The sequence below is a fragment of the Pteropus vampyrus genome, unplaced genomic scaffold (assembly GCF_000151845.1).
Source record: "Pteropus vampyrus isolate Shadow unplaced genomic scaffold, Pvam_2.0 Scaffold3, whole genome shotgun sequence".
NCBI classification, from domain to species: Eukaryota; Metazoa; Chordata; class Mammalia; order Chiroptera; family Pteropodidae; genus Pteropus; species Pteropus vampyrus.
Window position 1 is genome coordinate 21,996,703 of NW_011888784.1, and position 17,441 is coordinate 22,014,143.

The 17,441-nt window shown below is 37.8% G+C and overlaps 1 pseudogene; it reads left to right on the top strand.

Annotated features, from left to right (window-relative positions):
• Positions 1-1,663: 1,663 nt before the first annotated feature.
• Positions 1,664-1,782, top strand: LOC111741519 (annotated as a pseudogene).
• Positions 1,783-17,441: the final 15,659 nt, after the last annotated feature.

Below are 17,441 nucleotides of genomic sequence, written 5' to 3' on the forward strand. Positions count from 1 at the left end.
TGCTCCTGAAACCATAGTTGTGGGCTGTTAACCCTGGTAAGGTGATCCTGAGAATATGTTTACTTTATGCTTAAGAAATACAAATGTTACTCCAAGGGTGGAGTTTTCACTCCAGAATCACTTGTGCAGATTTTTAAATGGAAGACACCCTGGCCCGTTCCCCAACTCCAGCATCTCTAGTGTCTTGGCATCTGTAATTTTAAAAAACACCCAGGTGAGTTACAACCACAGCCAAGGTTGATTCCCTCTCCAAGTGATTCTAGTCATGAGATGATTACTGTGGACCAACCTGAACCTAAAGTTCTGTGATGTGCAATGAAGTATTTCTCTGCTGTCATAAGAGAAAATTATATCCCATAGTTTGTTCTGTTAGCCTCTTCTAGGACCCAAGATTCTTAGCCAAAAAACTTTTAGTAGAAAACATGATGTCCGAATTTTAAATCAGATTTCATTTTTCTCCTAATACCGTCGATGAATGATAGATTGAGTTCCTACTGACTTCACTCCATTACTGAAATGAATTGAAAGGCCTCAAAAAAGCATCCCTGACTAAGCCATCAATTACATAAAAACATGTTCCCGTGGATTGCAAAATAGATGTCTTTTTCCATGGGAACATCCTGTGTGGCCTGTGTGTGTGTGTGTGTGTGTGTGGTGGTGGTGGTGGCGGGGGGCGGGGGGTGGTGCGGTGGTTGACTATTCAATTAAGAGAGCATATCGTCCCCGTCTGGACAAAGTCGCTCTCCGAATTAGATCATCAAATCTTAACAAGAGCACGTCTGCCACCTTGTGTGCAAAGCCAGCATTAAATTCTGTCAGCGTTCAGAGAGAAGCAGCGCCTGTATCTCTAGCCTTCTTCAGTTTTACTTTCTTTAACTAAGGTCATTTCTGGGATGTTTGGGGAAAAATAGAGATGTATTATTTCTGGGTAAAACCTGTAAAAACACAAACACTCATTACTCACGCATTCAGTCACTGAAGACCATAAAAATTTATCAGAAGCGTCATGATACGTCTGTCTGACCTTTATTCTCATTAAATTATCTCTACAATATTGGTGACCAGAAGCACATTTACAAAGCCACACTCTTGCTGTAGTCAGCAATATGTGGTTTCTACATGCATATCTAAAATCTTGAAAAATTTTGCTCCTCATTGACTAAAAATAGTCTATCCAATTATAGTAAATTTAAATTTCAACAAGAAGGTAACAGTGAAAACTGCCATATTTGGTGCTGAAATTTTTATTTCATAATATCAATTTACATCAAAATGTTTTGTTCCTGGGAAATGTCTGAGTTTACAGATTAGTGGACCAAATTGTCCTATATCCCCAGCTGATAATGATAAAGACACTTAATCTCTCAACCTCAGCTGGAAAAATAAGCCTGAGCTTAACTCACAAGGAGGTGTTAAGGAATAGCGATTACACGCAAGGGTAAAAGGTCTTATGGAAGCAAAGATTTACCTTATGTGGTATACTGCCCTTTCCCCCAGCCACAGTAAGAGCCATGCTATAGCTAATGTGACTGGGGATGGATCACCAGGTAATGGATTCAGAGAGAGGAGCTTAAGAGGAAAACCAGCCTTTTCTTCCTCATGGTTCCACCCCTATCGTGCAGTCTGTCCTCTTTGCACTTTTTCAGGTTAAAAATGAAATAGCATCTATGGCCATGCTACCATGAACAAGGCTGATCCTGTCTGATCTTGGAAGCTAAGCAGGGTTGGGCCTGGTTAGTACTTGGATGGGAGACCACCTAGGAAGACCAGGTACTGTAGTCGTAAAAAATAAAAAATAAGGGATTGTAAGCTGACAAGGTCTTTGCAATCTGTGAGGTCAACCAAGGGTTGCTTCGCCTAAAAAATAAAATTAAAAAAAAATTTTTTTTTTTAATGAAATAGCTATGACCCACAGGGAACAAATTAGGGACAAAGGGCCATCAGGGGAACAGATTCAGCTACCACTGTGAAAGTACTCTAAACCTGACCCTTCATCCGGTTACTGCACGTGGCCACAAAGGGCCACTAACTAACTGGCATCAATGAAGCACTTACTATGTACCAGGGATGGAGGTTTGCCTACATGACTACTCCTATCCCACCAGTGAGCCAGTATTAACTGCTTGACACCAAAGCCCATTCTCTTCCAGATCCCCTGCATCAATCGAACTGAAAGGATCTGGAGGTCCTCCTGACATCCAGAAAATTCCAGTGTTCTGCTCATCCTTGGTACAATAAGTCACCTTGGCTCTAGGCACCAGGGAAAAAAAACTTTTGAGCACTCCAAACACATGCTTCAAATATTACTTACTCGGTCATATTTATATAATCTGATACTACTACTTTCATGATATAAACCCATATGAACAAGAAGTCATCTAAGATCCTTTTGCTTGATGACAGAATTTTAACAATAATCATCTAACTGATATGTCTCAGTTCGTTAGGGTTTTCTCCCAACCTATTTTGCTCTAAATTAATTTTTCTACATATCTACTTCACCAAAACATATTCAAGCTTTTGTATTTTTCCTGTGGTCTAGGATAAAAATCTAAACTGCTTAATGTGGCATTTGAGGTTTTCCTCGATCTGACCACAATCTCAAAGTACAGCCTCTTCTGCTGCTCCATTTCATAAATCTTTCTTTTAATGGGGCACATGTGTCTATTTATGAGAGAAATGCTCTTGCTTACATTTCTCTGCTCCTTTACCTACTATATTCCTCAGCTCTAGAGTAAATTTACCAATCCACCCAGCTTATGTAGTTGCTCCCACATTTTTCTAGTCTCACCCACTTTATGAGAACTTCCCCATCGTGTTAGCTTCACTCACAATGGTGACTCTGACCACAGAAATCCTCCAGCCTTCACACTGTGTGTGTGGGTGTGTGTGTGTGTGTGTGTGTGTGTGTGTGTGTGTGTGTGTGTCCCCATTGCGATGAAGCACTTTTGGGGCAAAATTATGTTTCCAATTCAAATTTAAAATATATTTATAGAGAATCTATTTTGTGCCAGCACTATGCTATCTAATACTTCTTTTAACCTCTAGCATAACACCTGACAGATAGCCAGGTGTAAAGTAGTTGTTCAAGAAACATTTGTAGAAGAAAGAAAGAAAACTAACAGTTTTGAAGTCATATCTCTGCAGTAGATGTTTTATATGCACTATTTCAGTTATCTTAAAATTTTTATTTTCCTAAAAACTAGAAAGAAAGGTTTTTTTTTCCATTTTTGTATAGGAGAAACCTATATTCAATAAAAATTTGCCAAAGCTCATCTAAAATGTAGTTAAGTTTGGCCAAAGCTAGTTGTTCCTGTCTCCAAAATGCTTTTTTTTTTTTCAACTGTGTTATGGAATTGCCTTGTCTTTATTGCAGGTAAACGTTTCTTCTGACTTATTTCCACACCTAGCATAAACATTTAAATAAGCTGTCAAGAGATTTCATGAAAGAAAATCTTACTTTGAGTGACAACTGAGGCTTCTAAATAAATGCCATCTTATAAGGAGAATTCTTCCTTTTGTCACAAGACCGTCCCCTAAATTAGTTGGTATATCTGAGCCTGTCATAAACTAGATGCAAGCATGTTATAATAGAGTAGTAGTTTAACGTAAGCACAAATGCTATGTTTGAATTTTAAGAGTGTAGTAGGATGAAGTATTCTTTCTTAAAAATTAAACTTCTAGATTTAATCACCAATTTACAGAAAACGAGGTGGTCTGGGGACAAGCTGAGCAATGTCATGAAGATTCAATCAGCCAAATATAGAAATGTGGAGCATTTTGCTGGGCAAATGACCCAAGCTGGCAGTAGATCAATGGCACAGGACTGAACCCAGGCAGTCCGCCATCAGCTTAAGAATCTGGGCCCTTAAACACTCAACTACACTGCCCTTTGCAACATTCTATATTCTCCCTTGACAGCTTATTCTCAGCCCAGTAGAAGCAAAAAAACGAACATCTCAATGTGTTACCATTTCAACTTAAATCAGAAACTAAACAACACTTTTCCTAAAAAAAAAAAAATAATAATAATAATAACAACAAAACAGGAAAATCATAATGGAAATATCGAATTCTTTCCCAGTGGAAAAGACAGCTGGTATCTAAAGCACGGCTCAGTGCCACGATGAAGAATGAATGAAACACAAAACAATTTCCGGGACGCCATCACTGACATCAGCAAGCCTGAGTGGTCACAGCTCTAACAGTGGTGTACATCATTGTCTCACAGCGCCAGTGCTTCTCCTGGTTATATGACACGACCATTGTATAATAATTGAAGTTCCTTTCTTCTGGATAGGACAATACGGGTAATAATGCATCCATGATTGGTTTGAACATTTGTAAACACTTACAGTTTGTTGGACAATTTAAGACAAAAATTTTAAAGACAATCTAAATCAGTGACTGGCCATTTTCTATGGTTTTAATTTCTTGTACTGGGTATTTTACTCAGGTGGTTAAACTGTTTCCTCTCAGCAAATAGAATATATCTCTGCCATGTGAAGCCTTCGGAAAAGCTTTAGGAAGGGAGAGGGAGTGCTCAGGGTTTAATTCAGTTGCACAGGACCTGACTATTCATCAGAACTTTCTGGTCAGATTTCAACATTACAGACTATCAGGTGCTACCTTGGAACATCTGAACCTGATTCTGGTGAGACCTAAGAATTTGTCACTTTTTGTGACTCCTAATGATTCTAATGGTTGGCCAGGTTCGAAATCCTCTGCTCCAGACAGTACTAGGGGCCATTCTCTTTCTTCCTCTTTGTTTCTATTTTGGCTCATGACACAGGAACTTCCACCACGAGTTTTACCCTAAGTGTTAGAGATGTCATTTCCGCCAGTCATTGGTTCTTCTCCCCCTCACTTGCCCCACACGGGAAGAGGGATGACCTCCCCAGTTGGGGAAGTTCAGAGAAGGTCACTGAACCTGCATGGCCTGTCCTCTGGGTGCTGGTTGTTGCTCTTTCCCAAGCAAGCCTGCTCACAAGTGGCGCGTCTTCTCCAATCGGCTCCTCTGTGGTAGGCTTTTCTCTTGGCCCCCTGACCTTTGTCTATTTTAACTTGAAGGGCTATGAGCAGGCTACGATCCTTAAATTACCTGGACAAAGAAGCATCTACCACACAAATTCAACTTTCCCTACATGAGAGTCCCAAGGTCTAGATTTGCATGCAGGTAAAAAGGAGGCTCCTACAAAGACAACAAAATGGATCCTGCATTTTAATTTTCACCTGATTCCTATATCTCTATCTACTTCTTAACTGGATCCTCCAGAACTCCTAATCCACACAACCTGGTATCAAGCCCAAATACATCTAAATAGTCCCATGTTGCATTTCACCATTAATTGAGAAATGGGTACACAACGAGCCCCAAAGTGAACAAAAAGTTGCAACCTTGAAGCAGGCAATAATTTTGTAAAGGGTGCCCTTCTAGATGCCCTAGCCAAACCTCAACTATGGCATCAGGAGATCCAGAGTAGGGGATGAGGTAAGGGAGGATCCACTGGTTAGAAATATATAAATGAAGGGATAGTGTGGGACAAAACAAAAAAGGACTCTCTCAGTTATTTTTCTTCAAGGAAGCCAGATTTACCAGCATCTGGGGATAGAGGGCTAATCCTCCTAACTCTTGTTTCCTCTCTCCCACAACACACACAGCGTGCATATGCACACGCACATGCGCACACACATATATATACAAACATCCTTCATTTTTAAGGCTATGCCTATAGCTGGGTCACCTGACCCAGCAAAAACAGATACTTTGGGCTTGTAATTCTGCTGAACGTGTTTCAGGGTGAATTTTATAAGTAATTATTCCACAAAAGATCAATAGCAGCTTTTCTAAAATGATTGCTATAAAAACAATACTTCAAATTCCTATTTTATATCAGCTTTCTTTTTACTATCTCTTTTACACTGCAGGTAGAAAGAGAAGGGTAGTTTTTAGACCTACACTTTAAAAAAATGTGTCCAGGTTTTTTTTCAGTTTAAAGATAAATACTCTTTATTGAACCAGATAGAGTTCTTGTAGAGGAGTAAACACATCTTTCAAAACTCTTCAATCCAAATTGTGTTGGGGATGCTTTTATGAGGAGCTTCAGAGTGTATTGGCAGTATAGCAATAAGGAAAAAAGAATGAGTCACACCAGGAAGCAACTCTGGTGCCAAAAGATAGAACTAACAGCCTCCTAATGTTACAAATTATCTTCCTTCAGAGTTTAACTACCATACATACAATCAACATGCATCATACTTGACTTTACCAACTTGAAATTGATTGTAACTCACATGGTGGTTGTTTTTTTAAATTTGTTTGCCTATGAGGAGAAAGGGATTATGAAGAAAATCAATGATATTGATAACATATATGAGAGAGTGCTTCTTAGTTTGAGAAATAAAAAGTGTTCAAAAACTTTATAAAATTCTTTTGCAAAAAGTAGTGAAGCAAACACTATAGCCTCATTACATATAAACACCTATATGCTGTTCTTTAGTAGGAGATAAGGAAAGTACTGATATAGTATCAAAATAATATCTCTCGCCATAGTGAGTGTACTGACTCATTCTCGTTTTCTTCCACGAGCTTCCTGCTGATGAGCAGGACTCATCTATAAGGAAAAACAACTCTAATACAAAGTAAAATTGACTGACCAATATGGAGATGGTCCTGAGTTGGTGAGAACTGTACACTGATTTGATTGGCATACAGTCCTAGTCAAAACTGAAACATAGTTCTAACAGATGTCACTGTTCGTCACTTTATTATACATATAGACAATGGATATAATAGCTGATATATTATAACTATATATACAACCGTAATACACTTAGGCTAGTGGTTTCATAAATGTATCTATTCCTTAAAGTGAGTCTTCTAGGAAGATGTGAATACAAGCACTTGAAAATATTCAACTGAATTCAGTGACATCTTTTTTTCAAATTTGTTCAATTTACATAAACCTTTCCCACCCAGTTCATCTAAATTAGTGATGGCTCTTTTGCACTTTTCTTTAAGAGCAATTGTATATTGTATATACAATATTCTAAATATTTCTAATATTTAGAAATAAATGACATCAACACATTATGTATATGCATATAATATTTACCAAGGGTCACTAAAGACCTGATCCTGCAATTTTTAAATATGCCTCATAGCAAAGGCATTAATATTCTTAAGTTATCTGGCAAGACATTATTTAATTGGAAATTTGGAAATCATCCAATTTCACATAAGAGGAAGTAGAAGAAAACATTAACTGGCAAAGAAAATGTGTTTTCACCTATAAGAATATTGATCTGCTCATATAAATGGAAGATCACTGATTACCAGGAGAAATATCTAATTTGAACCTTTAGGGTACTTTGCACTATAACTTCAAACATTTGGAAGTTAAATTCTTCCACCAAATTCCAAATTTATTCCTCTCTTGCATCAAAAATGTATTTCTCCATGTGATTTTTCCACTTTGACATGAATAATGTATTGCTAGTTGCCTTTATAAGATAGCAGGAAATCTGATTACCTCTTGGATATCCTTTTAATCAAAAAAATGGATGGGAATCCATAAAGGATATTTGATCACATCTAGAGGGAGGGAAATTTAACTAACTTGCTATTTTCTTATGAAAATGTTGAGAAAGAAATCCTTCTAAATAGTTTTTGCTGTTTATTAAATCTTTCTTCCTAGAGAGTAAGCCAATCGTTGAGTGATATTGACAAGAAAAATGTATTGTATCTTTATGCTTGTTCTGCATGAGTCATGTGAAAAAGAATAAAAAAGAAGGGTAAAATTTCTATGCCAAGTGGCGAAAAACACAATTACAACTACCCTAATGATGTCGTGTGTGAATAGGACTCCTTGGAATGTTTAATAAGGGTTAAAGGAAGTAAATCAGCCTCCTCATCCATTGCAAGATGATGTTCAACCAGACAATTAACATAACATCATATCACAGCAACACTAAAGGAACTGTGCTATTTAAATTACAACGTATTGTGATTTTGTGATATTGTGATTATATCTTAGAGATGAACATTGGAAGCTGTCTACCTAGTTTGCTCCTTTTGTTTTACAGATGAAGAAACTAAGGCCTAGGGAAGGTAAGTGACTCGTTCGAAGTTACAAAATTAATGCTATAGAAGGGCCTAGAACATCATGATTTCCGGCTTTCAAACCAGTGCTCTTTCTAAGTCAAATACCTCTAACTCATCCAGCAAGCTTGGTACAAAGGATCAAGCCAACATTTATTGAGCATTTATTATGAGCAGAAACAAGGAAACCCCATATGCCTGTTCTGAAAAGACCTTACAGCCCTCTCCTGGCCTGGTGATCACCCTCCCAGAGCCCTTGCAACACTGACAGCAACCTGTGCTAATGCCCTAATGCCCCCTGCACACCGGCATGCCTGGCCACTGGCCACAGCTCTCCTGTGCGCCACACATTTCTGAAGAGTTGCTTCCTGCTTGCCCAGTGTCTGTAGATCAGCTCTGGCTCATGCAAACCAGTAAAATTCCCCTCCATCCAGTGGGCTGCAACTACGTCTTCTCCGACAGAATCTGAACTCCAGCCTTAAGAGTTGAGCCTCTTTTCCAAGTTTGTCTTTCTTGTATACTCTCCCTCAACCCTAGTGTATACCATAAGGTTTTCTTATACCTTACAGTTATTCTTTCATTATAATTTAATAATTCTTTGAATTATAATTCCCCTATTTAAACCATTTTGTGGTTTCTGCCTCTTGATTGGGCCTAGACTGATATAACCTGCCAGAGTTGGAGTCACAGCCCAGTCAAACTAAGAACATGACAGCAAGAACAGGAGGAAGTGAAAACTCCCTTTGTAGATGTCATGTACTGGACCATGTCATCCAAGATGCCTGGTTGCTGTTCATCTATAGGACAATAATTCTGTTTTGCTGCATGGAGTATATAAGCTTGGATAAGAAATTAATTGTTCAGAACCACAGAGAGGATTTGATAGCTTATGAGTGAAAATAGATGAAAGGAAGATAGCTGGTAGCTGGAAAGGTAAAGCAAATGTAGAATTTGGTTTTCTATTGTGCCATGTAATCCTCATCCAGGTATCCTCAGTAAAATATTCAATTCTCATGAGTGCAAAGGAATTTGGATATAGCTACGGATCGTATTAAGCTGAGTCCTGCCTCAAGGTAGAGGCCCATAGAAAGAAGAGAGAGTGCCCATACGAGCTCTGCTACCCGGGATTCCCATCCCTATGCAGAGGCCAGTGGTGTGCTACAAATGGGTCATGGGTTTGCTGCCATATTGATCCCCTCAGTCTGGGTGGAGCCTGAAGCAGCCAGAGCCTCAAGCCAGTAACCTCTGGTTGCAAGGAGCCATATTTAGATATTGAAGGACTGTAAGAGGAGCAAGGGAGGAGTGAAAACTAAAAGCTCTCATAGATCTTACCATTTAAAATGAAGAGGGTTTTTTTTTAAACTTATGAATAGCATAGTTACAGAAAATACGAAATAAGAGCAAAAGGAATAGGGTAAGTTGAATTGGTGAAAAACAAAAGATGTAGGATTTTTTAAAAGTGATATTATACAAACAAATGAGGAGAGTTGAGTGAGTGGAGGGCAGTGTTGTTCTGAAAAACATTCATAAAAAATGTGAGTTCTCCCAATATGATCTATGTCATGGGGTTAGAAATAAAACAAAGCAACAAAACTTTCATTCGGGCCTGAGGGGAAAGCGGGGCCGAACATTGGCTGCTTCTGTGGTGACCTGGAAGAGGAGCTGTGGAGTCTAGAGAACTTGCCTCCTCGTTGATGAGGGGTCGGTTCTACCTGCAGAAGTGTCTGCCTGGCATGTGATGCTTCTTGATTTTCTCAGCCCTGAACGCTTTCCCTGTTCTACTCATGATCTGCGGGCTGAGCTCTTCTAAATATTTCCTGCATCTCGATTTTTAGTAGGTTCGGTAGAGAGGTTCAGTAATTTGCACGGAATCATACAGCCAGGAAATGATGGAACGAAAAGCAGATATGCCTTTTAGCACATCACGTCTGACCTCCCCTTATCTCCCAACTATCTGCTTCTAGTCCTTTCCCCTTATTGTGCCCCTGGTGTTTTATGTGGTCTGCATTAAAATCCAGAAGGCACTTGGCCCATCTTTATCTTTATAGCATCACAGCAGAGCTGTCTTTGCATGCTGCAATCTCAGAAAATTTCTAGCCATTTCTTAAAGAGGCAGACACACAGACTTACAGGTGTGACAGTGCTCCACTCAATGGTCACCACTGAGAAACTGACTTCATTGAGCGGTAGCGAAGAAGCAGGTAAAATGAAAGCCTCCTGCCAAAAGTGTTAGCTGTCCTTTTAAACAACAATATCAACCTCTATTTTCGGGGAACAGCATGTGCATCCATCAGGGCGCCTGACTCTTTGCCTCTACTCCGGTCTCTGGATTAGTTTCAGAGACGTAAATAAAGAAAATATGCTATCAGAGAACCCTGTCTTTTTCTTATTCTGGAATGTCCTGGCTACTAATTACCACCATTTATGTTCAAGATAACAATGAGATACTCCTCTTCTCTACTGAAGCTCCTGAGAGACTTTCAAATAGACAGAAAATTGAAACTCCTGGATAGTATAGGCCCAAGACACTCTCTGGCGGCTCATTTTCAAAAGAGAATTGAATCTGTTACCATTTAGAGACACATCTTAGAAATATGCAATGTGGAGTAAAGTAATAAGAGAGGAGATAAGAGGAAAATTAATGAGACCAAAAAAAGAAAAAAGAGAAAGACAAACATAGCCATTCAATAAAATTGTCATGTGAGGAAACTACACACTTGCTGAAAAGAAAAAACCATATGCTTGCTGGATGGCTCTGGTGGCTCCACACGCACCTGACCCTGTCCACCCAGACCCCACCCTCACGTCCCCCTCACACTGCCCACCTTTAGGTATTCTAGTAAGGAGCTAGTTTAGCAAGACTGAGTAGGCTCTGCTGAAGTGTGACAAATAGCTCACACTTCACATACAGCACCTGTATGTGAACTCAAATTATTGACCTCTGGGCTCCAGATACTCTCTTTTTTCAAAAAGGCCACTTCTTAATCTGTTCAGGCTGCTATAACAAAATAGCACAGATTGGGTGACTTATAGGCAACGGAAAATTTTCTCACAGCTCTGGAGGCTGGAAGTCCAAGACAGTGCCAGCACAGCCAGGCTCTAGTGAGGGCCCGCTTCCAGGTTGCAAACTGCCTGCTTCTAGCTGTGTTCTCACGAGGCAGAGGGGTGAGCTGGTTCTCTGGGGCCCCTTTTATACAGGCACTAATCCCATTCGTGAGGGCTCTGCCCTCGTGACCTAATCACCTCCCAAAGGCCCCACCTTCTAAATATAGCACATCTTCAAATACTATCCTTGCATTTGACATCACTTTTTATAATGTTGATGAGAAAAAAATAGCTTTCCAGCAAGAGTCATCATCTGTATGGAGTTTGCACATTCTCCTCATGTCTGTATAGGTTTTCTCTGGGGATTCTGGTTTCTTCCTACACCCCAAAGATGTGTATGTGAGGTGAATTGGGGTGGCTACGTTGTCCCAAGTGAGTATGGGTGGGTGTGTGAGTGGCCCTGTGATGAAAGGGTGTCCTGTCCAGGGTGGGTCCCACCTTGTGTAGGGCCCTGAACTGCCAGGTCAGACTCCAGCCACCCGTGACCCTGAACTGGAAAAAGAGAGTTGTAGAATAATGAACATGTCACAGGGCCAGGATAAATAAACCTTACTTGTTTTTATTCATCTTTCTTAAATGTATGTATAGTTCATAGTTATTGTGATGTTTACCATTAGAAGCATTTTGGGTCTTTATTTAGTTTTCGTGACCAGAAACAAGTCATAGGAACTTAACTCTTGTTTCTATCAATTAGCCTGTGATAAAATTGGTTTCATTAGGTGTTGCTTTGCTTAAAGTTGCAGTTTCCAGGAACCTATTAATGAGGTTTAGTGAGGACTTGCTGTACTATCACCTTGGGCATTAGGTTTTTAACATATGAGTTTTGGAGGGACACAAACATTCAGACTACAGTATCCTCTTTCTATATGTAAAGTAATAGGATTCTTCTCATGGAGCATTTTCCACTGTGCATCCAGCTGTGCCTAAACTAAGCACCCTCCACACAATGGCCTGATCTTTTTAAAATCTTCCTCAATAAACCTCACTTTGTCACAAATCACATCCTTTGTCACTAGAGGTGTTTGTCCTGGCCCTATGACATGACACTTATATGACAAAACTTAAGAGGAAATAAGTCTTCTCACTTTACAGTAGTTTTCATTCCAAATAAAACCAGCCTTAAGGAGGCAGAATGGTGGAACGGAAAAGCCACAGTCCTTGGAATGAGTCAGATCTGGGACTACTTCCCAGCCCTGCCAGCACGGACTGTGTATCAGCAGGTCATTTATACAAATTCTCACAGGTAAACTGGAGATAATATAAAAACCTATTTATACCCTTCAGCCTCTTTCTTTCTAGACCTACCAGACTTAATTTCAACTGAAGTTTGGCTGTTTACAGAAGTCAAGCCATTGTCATAGGATGAGATTTATCACTATTGAGTTACAAAGAAAAAAATGCCTCAGATTTTGAAGATAATTCATAAGACTGTTTCTCAAAATATACTAAGAAGCGATTGTAATATTTATTGAAATATTAAAGACCCCAAAGTAACTACTCTGAAAATGATGACATGCCTTCTGAGTTCTAGCCTGTTGAAAGAAAATCAGTTAGATGTCTGACAGTGGTTGATGGTGCCATTGTTTGGCATCTGCTCTCTTGAAGAAACAGTGCTCTGCCCTGTGAGAAGTATGAAAATGAATATCCCAGTCTTTTTTTCCATACCAAATTGATGGGTATGTTTTGAGAATTAAAGAAAAATGACACATGTGAAATATTTTATAACAATCTAAATAAATAAGGGAAGTAGTTGCCACAAATCTTTCCGTCACAAATGACAAACTTAATTGGCTTAAACAAACAAAAAAAGGTGGAGACTTGTTGGCTTGAGCAGTTAAAGTACAGGAATATTTAGCTTCAGGAATGGCTAGATGAAAATGCTAAGTGATGTCATAATCCGTTTCTGTGAGTGAGTATATGAACTTTCCAGCATTTTTCTTGTATTAACTTCTTTTTCAGACAGGTTCTCCTTTGAATCTAAGAGCCTCAGATTCATGTCCTCACAGTTTAGCAACTGTGGTGGGAAGAGAGCTCCACTTTCCCATAAGTTATAATGAAAATCCCAGGTCGTATCTTCTTAGTCTGGTTTAAATCATGTGACTATCCATGTATCAATCACTGAGGCCCAATAGATAGAATGCTATGATTGATGAGACAAGGCTCACATTCTCTTCCCCAAAATTGGGAAACTAGGGTTAGTCTCATCTAATCACATGGACAAATATAGGAAGATTAGGGTGGTAGTTCCTGAAGAATGGGAAATGTAGACTGGACATGCAAAAACACTGTTGAATGACTTAGTTAAGATTATGTTAAAATGTGAGAGCCAAAATAACCCAAAATCATAGTGGTTTGAATAAAAATAGAGGTTTATTTCTCTCACACATTCAAGAAGCTCTGTAATAGAACCGTTAATGCATTCCAAAGTGTAAGAGATCCAGGCTCAATTATCTTGTCGCTGCCCACTGTAGGGTTTCCATTCTATTCTAAAGGTTACTTCACAGCCCAAGATGGATGCTATAGCTCCAGTTATTACATCTTTATTTTGCCCAACTGATAGAAGGAAGTATACTAAAAATACAGATCCTCCCTACCTTTAAAAACCACTTCCATTTATATCCCATTGAGTGGAACATAAACATTTGGCCATACTTAGCTACAAAAGAGGCTGGAAAATATAATCTTTATTCTGAATAACCATGTGCCAAACCAAAAACTTGAGTTTAATATCACTATAGAAGATAGGGAAGATAAATACTGAGGGAAAACTGGAAGTTTTTACCACACAGGTTTAAATAAATGTTTATAATACAAGTTAGTAAGTGCTAATAATTCAAAATAAGAGGATGATGTATTTGGCTTTATATATCTGGAACACTAAGCAGCTCCAATTCAAATTGGTTGCTTGATAACACTGCTAAATTAGGGAATTATTGATCCAGAAGAATACTAAATAAGGATTAAAAAATAAAATTGTGGCAGCTAGATACCTCAGGCACATCACCTGAATATCTTTAGGATACTGCTAAATAATGATAAAATTGAGGCAGCTGGAGACTTCAAGCATACCACTTTATAGCTTTAATCATTCACCAAAGACATAATTTTGAGAAAAATAATGAGATTTTTTTTTAGATATTGGGAGTGTATCATTTCATATCTTCATATCATGTCACAAATAGTAACAAGTAGTTTATGTGGCAACTATGAGAGTAATATTAAGTAACTGTTTTCCTTATTCTATTACTAAGGAATCAGAATCCATGTCAAAATAATAAAGTATTTAAGAGCTTTACATAGTCTACAGAATAAAAGAAGAGTCTTGTTTCAAAGATCCTTACCATTATGGATCCAGTTTACATTCCCAGACTCCTCTCCCAGAGATTCCCAGCACCATCGTAACTATACATTCATTCTGCTGTGTCACATATTTTCAGCTGAACCTCTGACACTGGGTAAAACTCACTGAAAACAATCCTTCTTATTAAAATTCCACCCTTCTTTTTATAATTGTAAAACCACTAAAGAAGAACAGATGAGCACAACAGGAGAGAGAGAAACAATAACTAAAATAAAGCTCTCGTTTTAAAATAAGAATGCACTCCAAATGCCAAAAAAATTGAAAAAATTATGCAATTGCGAAAATATAAATACAATCAATTTCTGTAATTGTTTAAAAAAAACAAAATAAATTTAAAATGTCATCAAATAAATGCAAAAAGCATTTTTCTAAAAAGAACAACTGTAATTCTAAAATTATGTTATAGATTTATGACATAATTCTCTCTGAAATTGATATAACAAGCAGACAAGGAGAAGTCTTCACTTATTCTTCAGACTTACTCTATTAAAAACATAGATAATCAATATCGAATTGGATCTATTAAATCTATTAATATATTAAATATATATTGAAACACACACAGAGCCAATGAAGAATAAACACTTTTTGGATATACATGCAACATTTATAAAAAGAACCATTTTAGGCCTTTGAAATAATCTCAATAAACTCCAAGAGTTCAATATATAATTCAGGCTCTTTGTTCTAACCATAGCACAAGAAAATTAGAAATTAATGCCACAAATATATCTATTTGGACATTTCAAATATTTAGGAACCAAATAACATAAGACCAAGCAATCCATGGGGTTAAAAATAAATTCTAAAGGAATTTAAGATATATTTAGAACTGAATACAAAGGAAACACAGTTCGTATAAAAATTTATTTGACATAGCTAAGGCAGTACTTAGCGAAAAATTTTTTGTTTTACATGCACTCACTAGGAATTAAAAATGGTTAAAAATAGAGATTTTGTTATTTTATTTCTTATCTCTTTGAATGTGCTTCGTTATTCTTTTTTAACTCATTGAGTTAAATGTTGTGCTTGAATAACTAACAAGTATATGAAAAAAGATGTTCAGCCTCATTAGTATTCGTAGGTAAGCAAACGAAAACAATTGCGATCCAAGGCTGGTTTGTTACATGCATCTACGTAGTCCAAGATAGCTGTTACTATAGTATTTGCATTCTAACCATTAGAAAAAGAACTAAGAAAATGGAGAAGAAAGGGGAACCCCTTCCTCATGACCTGAAAGATGCACACCTAACCACAGCTCACATTCCATGGACCAGAACTTGATCACATAACTACACCTCAGCGCTTTTGGAGGGTATAGGAAATGTATAATTTATTGCAAGGCTTCCATGCACCAAGATGAAAACTGGGGTACTGTAGAAGGAACAGAGAATGGATACCGAATGAATAGCCAGCAAGCTCTGTCACATATAACACGCTTAAGAGAAATTTTTTTAACTCTCAGCAGTCTATGGAAGATCCAGCCCTCTAGTATGTTCTCAGATAGTTCATTTAGTTGTGAAAAAGTCTTTGCTGCTCAAGATTTGGAATTTCGAAAATAAGCCAAAAGTAGCTTTGGAAAGAAAAAAAAGTATGTGTGCAACCCTTCCTTTAGGAAATTGTTAACTTTATTTAGTCCAGAATTTATTTACTTGAAGCTTTTTAAGCATGTACCTTTCATGGAGCTTTGGAAGCAATGCTATCTAAGGCCTAATAAAGTGGAACTGACAGAGTTCAAACCCTGGGGATTGATGGAAACCAAGTACTTATAGTTAAAATCAAACTTTTTTGCATTTCTGTTTATGATAGTTCATGATTTACTAATAGTTTTATCTTTTCAGTTCTTTATAAACTAAAAAAAAATCTATAAATAATAAACTATAAAAAGAGGTTAAATATAAACTTCCTTGAAGGCAGTGACAAGGATTTTTAATACCTCTTTTATATCAAGAATACAGTGTCTGGAAAATAAATGGTCATTTGACAAATCAATTTCTTGTTTAATTGAATTTAAAATAGCGTATTTTCTTTTGGAGAGTTACTCTTCCCAACTAATTTGAAATGCCATAATTCCTTCTCACAGAATACTTCCTATTATTTTCCAAGAAACAAGATGACCAACAGTTATAGTTATAAAAGCCTAATTTCTTTATTCAGAAATATTTTTATTCAACCTTCAAGGTAAAAATCTTAAGTTTCTGTCAAACAATGAAAGAATGAAGAGACCTGTTGACACCTATGGTTCATGATAGAAGCAGGCAGAAAAATGAGAATGAATGGGGAGAAAAGTGAAAGCCCAGAGAGAGAAGGCTATGATAAAAGGCAAAGAGCTGTTACTCTTTGGGTGCCAGTATTAGAGTTCAAGATCACTGTAATCACTTCAAAGTTTAGCAGGCCCAAGATCCTCACTCCACTGATTGAACAGGGATGAAATATCACTTTCTATTATACCTTTTCTCTGCACTCCCCCAACCACTCAAAAAATGTAGATACATGACTAAAATCAAAATTTTACATTTGTTAGAAAAAAATGCATAAAAGGGAGACACTACAGGAAGTGGCAATGCTATATTTTTACTAGGATGACATGGGTGGCTGACAAAGTCAATGCCCAACACCAGGTTAACAATTATTATGCCCTGGGGATGGATCTAAATACAGCCAGTAGAAATTAGCTTCTTTCAGATGACAAATACACTTTCCTGTGTCCCAAGCTCTGAAATTTGTGTTTGTATACATGCATTTTTCTATCAGTTGTCCCCTCTCCTACTTCAGAAGTCTTGGAAGAGGTTTGATAGGAATCTGCAGGTATAAGATGTGCAGAATTGGAAATGATTAAGAGGACTTCTAGCAAGCAACTATGCCTATGGTAAC